Raw genomic sequence first — 9,516 nt, forward strand, 5'->3', positions numbered from 1 at the left:
GGCTGTATAGTTAATCCAGCATTGTAATACTTTTCAGTGACTGTATCAATTTGCCTTTTATAATCGTTAATTGTCGGTAGTCGCAGTACGAAACTTTCCTGCGAATCAGCTATTGTTACTTTTTTTCGTAATTTACCGTTTCCACATTTAAACCTAGCAGGTGATGGTAAAACTGAATTCAACAGTATTGCGTATATATAATCTTGAGCATCTGCAACCGAAATATAAAATAAATATTACTTTTAATGTTTATGATAAATCAGGAATTAAAATTTACCTATGCTGCTTGCCGTCAAAACATTTGCGAAGAGTTGTTTGCAATGTTCGTTATGAATATTTTTCCCATAATAATTGTAAATTTTTTTCTTAAATTGGTCCCATTTAGAAAGTAGAAGATTGCCTTTCTGTGGATACATAATATCGAAATCAATGTTGACCTAAAACGAAACATTAGTATCCATATACAAATAAATAGCTCATGGCTACTTACCAATTCTGAAGCTCTTGCATCGGACAACTTCGTCCATTCAAGGAGAAATGTATGGCTACTTAAATTTTTTATATCTCTTTGCCGTATGTTAAAAGATCTTTTCCATTTTTCGCAGATCGATCCCCAATCATTACATTCTCTTAGTAAGGAAGCTTTCAATGAATTTTCAACTGATTCATCAATTTCGGGAACATCTTTGTTACAAAAATTAGGAGATGTGTGAGTTGCTGCTTTGCTTGTGCTAGGCTCGGAAATCAAAAGCTTTATTCTTTTGGACTTCTTGTTTCTATACTTGGCATAAAGTTTTCCGCTTGCGTTGTTCTTTCCTTTTCTTGAAATGTAATAATAATCCTAAAAATAAAGACATATTATAAGTTAAGAAACTACATAATCAGATACGTTGTTTATATTGTTAATCTTACCCTCATTTCGTTTTCAAGAGGAAAAACGGAACAAATTTCATCCAATATGCGCATATAGTCTTGAGTGTAAAGAGTAACATTGTTGGTTAAAATATCTTCAATAATTATATTAATTATATCATCTCTTTGCTCGTCACTTAATTTCTTATTAACGCTACTACATTCAAGCGCTAGTTTCCCCTTCGAGGTATGTGTTAACAATTCCGTTAGATCCTATATTAAATAAAAAAACTACATTAACTATGCTTACACAAATATTACTCTTACCTTACCTCTGACAAAATTCCTTTGGCTTTTGAGCAGTTCGAACCTGTAGTGTCGGGAGTACCAGGAGTACTTGCAGGTGTCTCGTTGCGTTTCCACCATTCACCTATTTTAGATGGAACTGACATAGTTTCGTCATCAATCCCGAGCTATTGTTATGACAATATTAATACTGAGTTCAACTCTGTAAAACAAATAATACGTACCTTTCGTTTTTTTCCAAGCAAAGAGCTTTTCTCTGAATTCAACACGCAGTCCCAATGGTGGCACTGCTTCCTTTAAATCTTCTTTTTTCAAGTACTGCAAGCTGCGAAATGTTACATGTGATGCTAAAAGAACAAAAAAGAAAATTCTTTGTTAATTACACTGATTAACTGAAAAATTCATTTTTATTTACTTACCTTTTAATTGTTCAAAAGCGACTCCATATTTATTCCTTTTAAGAACTCCCTTAACATATAATCGTCCTCATTGTTTTCCGCATCTTGACTGCTGCAATGGTTTGTATCGCGAACCACAACAATATTGCCATCGATTTCTAACAACTCACCAATGATATTTTGAGGATCTTGCGAATTATTATTCATTTTCAATAAATTTTTTGCACAATGCGTCCTTTCTCTTTCAATAACACGGAAAAAATGGTAAATATGCAGCCGATTGCACACGAGTAAAAAAAATGACAACGGTGGTGCATGATTCATACACGGTAGTTGCTAAAATGGCAACGATCGTGTACGATTCATGCACGTCGGTGTACAAAGTAACAACGGTGGTGCATCATTATGCAGGTGGTGGTGCATAATTCATACACGACCGGTGTCATATTGACAACGACCGTGTGTGAATCATGCACCACCGTTGTCATTTTTTACTCGTGTGTAATCGGCTGCAATTACCAATATTACAAATGGACAAATTAAGCACGGCTGTTGTTGGTACCGAAAGTTGACCACGTCTCGGTGTCAATTTGAGCACGTTCGTGCACAATTCACCAACAGCCGTTGTTGAAAAATATAACAACGGGTCGTTGCGAAAATGACAACATACGTGCTTGATTTCGCAACGGGATTTTTCCCTCAGTGTATGTACTAAAATGTACTTAGTAAAGTACAATTTGTATTTGGGCGAACCAACAGGGATAGAATCCTAAATTTTGGAATTGGGATTACTGTGCGAGTGTAGCATTGGGGTATGTAGGAAGCTTTGGAAATTCGTACTCATATGTACTAAATGGTCCTAAATTTGATAAAATTGGAATTGTGATGAACTGATGGAGCCTGAAATTTGAAATTTGGAATGAGAGTCACTGATGGAGTGTGAGAAAGATGTACCAAAATGTTTTTGAAAATCCGAACTTTAAGATTACGAAAAGTTCTAAAATGGTACTAAACCTCTAAAATGGTATCATTCGGTATCATGTGAAGGGAGAGTGATAGAAGTTTGTAAATTTTTTAATTTGTGAGCATAAAGTTTGGAAAGTTAAATTGATATGTGAAGGTGGTTTTGGAAATGCATATGAAGTTGGACAGTACTAAATGGTACTAAATTTGGAATAGTTTGGTTTAAAGTGAACAGATGAAGCTGGATTTTTGAAAATTTGTATTTGGGTCTCTGTGGGGTTAGGTTGGTGATAAAGAGTGGTTTGGAAATCTATACTACAAGTGGATGAAAAGTATTATTTTTGGTACAATTTGTTAGTGGGTGAACAGATAGTGCTTGAAAACGGAAATTCGACATTGGGGTTTCATGTGCAGCCTGGACATATGAAAGTGGCTTCGAATATGTTGACTACAATTTTAGAACAGGTACTTAAAAGTACTAAACTTTGTATTGGGTGAAGTGAATTGAGATACTAATCTGAAATTTGATATAGATGCCACTGTTGGTGCCTGTCTCTAGATATAGAATTGGTTTTTGAAATATGTACTATAGTTGTTCGAAAAGTACTAAATGGGACTAAATTGCGTATTAGCAAGGTATATAGCTGGAATTCCCAAATTTGACATTGAGGTCTCTGTTGGCATCTGAGATGAAGATGTGGAAGTGGGTTTTGGTAACTGTATGAAATGTACTAAATATTACTAAATTTGGAATTGGGTGAAGAGAATAGAGCTGAAATCCTGAAATTCAATATAAATGTCAATGCTGGTGTCTGTGGTTAAGATTTGCAGGAGATTTCGGAAATGTTTACCATAATTGCCGAAAAGTGCTAAAAAGTACTAAATTTGGTATCGGATAAAATATAGGAATAATATTCCGAAATTTGATAAAGATATCATTGTTGGTGTCAGCGGTTAAGAAATTTGTACGATAATGGTTCCAAAAGTACTAAGTGGTACTAAATTGGGTATTGAGTAAAGTTATAGAGCGGGGATTCCAAAATGTGATATTGAGGTCTCTTGCGGTGTCAGTGATTAAGAAATAAAGGTGATTTAGGAACAGTATTCAATGGTACTGTGTGTTAAGATATAGAGGTGGGTTTGGAAATTTGTTCTATAATTATACGAAGAAGTACTAAATAGTATAAAATTTGGCATTTATAAAGGGATAGGGATAATATTCCGATATTTGATGAAGATGTTGGTGTCAGTGGTTAAGATATGGAGTTGGTCTTGCACATTTGTACTATAATTGTTCCAAAAGTACTGTGTGAAGGGATAAAGGTAAAGGGATAAAGCTGCAATCGCGAAATTTGATATTGAGGTCTTTGTATCTGTAATTGAGAAATGGGATTCTGCAACTTGATGTAGATGCCACTTTTGGCTTATGTAGTGGTTTTGAAACTGCGTCCAATATTTATACGAGAAGTACTGAATGTATAGTATCATTCCGGGATTGGGTGAAGCGATAGAGATAAAATTCTGGAATTTGATATACAGATTACTGATGGAATTGTGTTTTAAATTTGACAGTCGCTTGGAAATGCATCCTATATTTTTAAAAAGTACTAAGTGTTACTAATTTAGGATTGGGTGAATGTATAGAGCTGGAATCCCGAAATTCGATGTTCAATACTCTGTTGGTGGTCTTGCAACTGCGTACTATAATTGTTTGAAATGTACCAAACAGTACTAATTTTCCTTTACTGTGTCTATGATGGAGAGATGTAGATTTATTTGGATATGGTGCTAAATATTACTAAATTTGGTATTTTGTGAGGGAATCTAGCTGAAATTTTGAAATTTGATATTGAGGTCCGTGTTGGTTTCTAGGATGGAGAGAGATGGTTTTGGAAAAAAATTGTGTGTTCGTCCTTTGACCAGTGGTTTTGCTATATCCTGCTTGGTAAAGTTCAAAATGAAAGATTTTTAAAATTTTATGGTAAGAAATGTAAACTTTTTCCTATCATTCATTGCGAAAAAAAAAAACTCTTGAATAATATATAAATCTTGAAGGACTAAAAATTTAGTAGTAGAAATTTTTAATTATTTTTTTTTTTTGTCAAACTGAACAAATTGTGTACTAAAAATGCCTATCACGAGCTGTTGGAAAGAATCCAAAATATAAAGGTAGACTTTTCGCTGACGAAGAAGCTGTCACTTGCTAGTAACAAATATTTTTAAAGGCCCTTCATGAACTGTTTGTTGTTATTTGTCGTTTTAAAGAACATCCTTTAAAAGTTTTCTATCTGCTGCCTATAAAAGGTATTAAGGTGTTAAGGACTTCTGTCCTTGCAGGATCATTGAAAGACTTTTGTCGATAGAACCTTTTAAAGGTATACTATCAAGGTCTGATGTATACAAAGGAATTAAGGCCCTAAGGTCTAATATCCTTGCAGGAACTTTTAAAAATCTGAAAGTCATTCGTCTATAGAAACCGTTTTAAGGCCTTCTCTTATGTACAAAATTTGGAATTCGGAAAGTGTCTCCCAAACACTGTTACTTTCGCATTCATTTGTGGCAGATAACCTCCCGAAAATCTACAATTTACCAAGCAACCAAAATAACAACAAAGCTCACACTCAAATTTGTTGCTATTTCCAAAATATTTTCCCTACCAAAAAATATGAATGTATTTTTAAATGTTGGGAAATAGTAGATATTATGCAGCAAAAGTAAACATATGTACCCAAAGGAAGACATTTATAACAACATAAATGTTCACACACACACAGTAACAACTTTTCGTTTGTAGTCCTTTCATCTGATCTGACTATGAAAGCTGATAAAACGTAACGGAGTGGGCTAAACTCAGAAACAAACAAAAAGAGGGGTAAATGCTTTGTGTGTGTGTGTGTATGTGTGAGTTATTCAAACAAAAAAGATGAGTTCAAAGGATTAACTTGTAAAAAGGAGAGGCTATGATCATCCTCATCGACAATAGTGGCCACATTGCATATACGTTGAATGATATTAAATAGCAAAACAATAGTTTTGGCAAACACATCAGAAGTGGGCAATTTTGATTTAAAGTGGAAGGGAAAAAATTATACTTTTACAGAAAATATGTGAAATTAGTCCCTCATTTTTTTGAAACTTAAATGTGAATAAGTAAGTCCCTCTTCATAAATCCCTACAAAGCCCATTATAATATATTCCATGGTTCTATCTTAAACCTGGGCATTGATAGGCTTGTTTACAAATCATTTTCGAGCTACGGGTAAACTGATTATTTTACCAATTCTAAGCATACTTATAGGCGCTCCTCTGATTGTTTCCACTAATTTAACATACCATGAGTAAGAAGTTTACATTGTCCATCCAAAAGTGCCTTACATCGCCCACTGCAGATATAGAGGGTGAGGTAAAAAAAAACTGCAACAAAGGCAAACACCATAATTTTTATTTTTTTTTTAAATTTTATTGAATTAAAGCAACAAATGTCGGAAATAGCATCAAATTTTAAAATAAGTTTAGATTTGTTCGAATTGGCTGCCTTTTTCACGAATTGTGGCCTTCAAACGGCCGATGAAACCGTCACACCCTGCCCGAATGTTGCTCTGCGGTATTTTGGCCTATTCCTGGCGCTTGCTTAAGGTGATCGACACTTTGGTATATTTTAGTGCCAACCTTTATTCGAAAATCCAGACACAATAGTCAAATGGATTGGTATCCGGAGATTTTGTGGCCATTGTACGCTAGAAATGAAGCAAGGAACCTCATTTTGTAAACATTCTAGGGTGGCGCATGCTGAGTGTGATGGTGCTGAGTCCAGTTGGAATGTCTAAGGTCTGGGGCCGAATGATTTGCGTGTCCAAGGATTTAATACACCCTCCAGAATATTTTCGCCATAATATTCGGCATTTGTTTTGATGCCACGGTCGGTCAATACGAGCGGAGAGCGACCATCGGCTGTTATGCCGGCCCACACCATCACCATGGCCTGCGCTTGAGTTCTGGTGGCCAACCGAAATTGCACATTTGCAGCTGACCTCTTTGGCAAGTAAATACGAGCATTTTGTTTGTTTACAAACTGCTGGACAACGAATGTTTTCTCATCGGAGAAAACCAAATTCTGCACTTCACCACTTTCGGCCAAGCGAAGCAACTCTTTAGCTCTTTTAAGTTTATTTTCTTTCTTTTGCGGTGTAAGTTCTTGCACCATTTAATTTCAATGGCTTTACCTCGAACTCATTTTTCAATATTTGCCAAATGGAATATTGGGATATGTTCACCTCAAGAGTCATTTTTCGGCCACTGCGACGCGGGTTTCGATCAAGTCGCTTCTTTACTTTTCGAACCATTTCCGCTGATGTTGCCGTTTTCTTCCATCCACTTCCTTGACGTCGGGCTACGCTACCAGTATCACAGTATCAGAGCGATGGTACGAGACACAAAAATGTATTCACATTTAAATTGTGGTTCTCCAGCCAAATATAAAGAAAACACAATATCCCGCTTGAACTCCATCACGAATAACTTATTTTGTGGAAAATTCTCACCAAAATGCTTTTGTACAGGGTTGCCCATATTCGACGGACCTTTGGGCCCATTCCAATCGACGAGGCTTGTCCGCAGGCAACATTCTTTACGTCAATTGAATTTTGTACGGGAACAAATGCAAATCAATGCAAATAATCCGTTGTAAGTGGACCGAGCCATGCCCAACTGCTGAGAACGGCGTTTTTGGGATGTTCTTGGGGACCTTCAACTCTGGCTCGTACGGCAACGATATTCTCGGACGATCACCTTGGTCGACTTTTATATGGCCTCTTCGGATTAGAAAGAGCCTTACCAGTCGAAAATTTTGTATAAACGTTTAATGGTGTTCTTAGAAGGCGCACATCTCTGTCAAAAGTTATGGCGTTGCCAGATGGGTCCGTCGAATATGGACAACCCGTACGCTTGTAAACAATATATGAGCTGTCACTAGAATAATTTTAACAGCTGTCGGATGAGTGGCTTAGAAATTTCAGCAGTCTGAAGTTGGTTGCAATTTTTGCATGACACACTGTAATGTGCCTAACATCGTCCACTCCAGATAAATATATTTGTCTTTACATGTACACATCTCTTACCCGCCATTCATCCCAAAACACAAAAAGTTAAAGAAACAACCACTTTAATAACTAAAACACACTATAATTTGCCAATACAGAACAACCAAAAACGAGACACAACCAAGTCACAGCGAACATAAATAGACATGCCACAGCAGTATCCTTCGAATCACCTAACCTTTTGTACAACTTCAAGTATCAACCTAACAAATTAGACTTTTACAAACAAGCAGTCCGAAAAAGAGAGAATAAAAAAGGCCAACCCAACAACAGGCGATATTAACAAAGACAACAATGTCCAAGGTATTTTTTCCATTATTCCTACCTTTCTCAACGTGGCCTTTTCGGACAGACTAAAATCGATGGGACATTGAAGCCTCACACATGGAGAGCAGCAGCATAAAAACATGCATAATTTTAGCATGTTGTATGTCCCGACCTTCCATCCGTCTTTCTAACTCAATGGTCAGTTGTGGAGAAAGTTTGTTTTTCTAGCTGGAGCGAAAGGCGAAAATGACAGCGACAACAAGGCCAACTACCACTACGAGCAAATATACAAGTGCCATTTGACACCTAAGGGAAGGTAGATTTGTTCAAGTATGTGTGTGTTTTTCGTAAATTACATGCATAGAAAGAATCAAAACGGTATGGAATGGTTGGAGGTATTTGCAAAGAACAGACTTCCAAGTGATTGCTAATGTCAGTTGAGTTCAGAAGTCATTTGACACCAACAACAGTTTAAATGTATCTTGAAGATAGGGAAGCTGAATAAGTACTTATACGAATTTTCAATATAACTTTGATGGGAATTAGAAATTTTCGAACTTAATGGTCCTGCAAGGAACCATTGATTGTATTCTCATTATTCTCTATAATTACAGAAAACCATAGTAGGTTATGAATGTAGATGGAATAATAGAATACATGATAAAAATGGGACAAGACAGAGCTAAGATATGGCAACCCTGTGAAAATACCTCTGTTGTTATGATATCGTAACAACATAGTTAGCAATGTTATGTGATTTAAACCGCTTAGGCAATATGCAATTAATTTGGAAAGTCGTTGGAATAGAATTTTGAAACCCAATTTTTGGACTTTTCAAACTTTTGTTTGTCATTTTTGCTATAAATGTGTTATTTATATGAACATGATCCTGTCATGAACTGTTATCTTATAGTATAGACACAAACCACTTGCTCAGAATGCATTTTGTCTAGTCTTTACCATTTTAGGTCTTTGCTTCTGGTACCTCTCCCATAAAGGTCACAATTTTGAAATTCCATGAAGCTTTTAAAACGCGAATCGACATCCAACGGGGTCTTTTGGTACTTTCTTTAAAATACTTTCTTCAAATGGTTAAAACTCCCCTAGAAGGGATTGTAGTAATCAGAATATTATTATACAAAATTATTTGTCGGAAAATGCTACTAAAAATTTCAGAATACAGCAAAAGTCTCATCCTTGTCTCAACTAGGAATCAAAAAATTTGAAAAACATATTTTAGGGTTAAATCTAATTCCATGTGAGTTTATGAAAAAAATCTCCTAAAAGCATCATTTTGGAGAGTATAGTCAGAGAAAAAATTTTCTTCATTAAAGGGCAAACCTTTATCAGACCTTTATCAAGGGATCAAAATATTTTGAGATATATTCCCCAACCTTTAATATTGAGCTTTGAACATTTGAACATGTTTCCTGCAATTGTCAACCTTTTTGAAGCTTCGATTAGTGTCCACCACTGTACTGCATGTGGGTATCCTCTCAACGATCTCAGCGGAACGTCCTCTTTACCATTGAGACGCCGTTCTGTCCTGCTTCTACCTCGATTGCCCGCTGCCTTGAGAGTATGGGCTTTTCGGTGTTTACCGACGAATTGGCCGCGACTACAAGTTGAGG

At 36.0% G+C, this 9,516-nt stretch overlaps 1 long non-coding RNA gene across 1 annotated transcript; it reads right to left on the bottom strand.

Annotated features, from left to right (window-relative positions):
• Window positions 1-941: 941 nt before the first annotated feature.
• On the bottom strand, window positions 942-2,261 carry LOC131804044 (uncharacterized). The gene is made up of 3 exons (XR_009342881.1): window positions 1,383-2,261; window positions 1,185-1,325; window positions 942-1,125 (listed from the first exon to the last, which is right to left on the bottom strand). It is a non-coding gene; the product is annotated as an uncharacterized LOC131804044 (long non-coding RNA).
• Between the last annotated feature and the right edge of the window lie 7,255 nt (window positions 2,262-9,516).

Source organism: Musca domestica, unplaced genomic scaffold (genome assembly GCF_030504385.1).
Source record: "Musca domestica strain aabys unplaced genomic scaffold, Musca_domestica.polishedcontigs.V.1.1 375, whole genome shotgun sequence".
Classification (NCBI taxonomy): Eukaryota; Metazoa; Arthropoda; class Insecta; order Diptera; family Muscidae; genus Musca; species Musca domestica.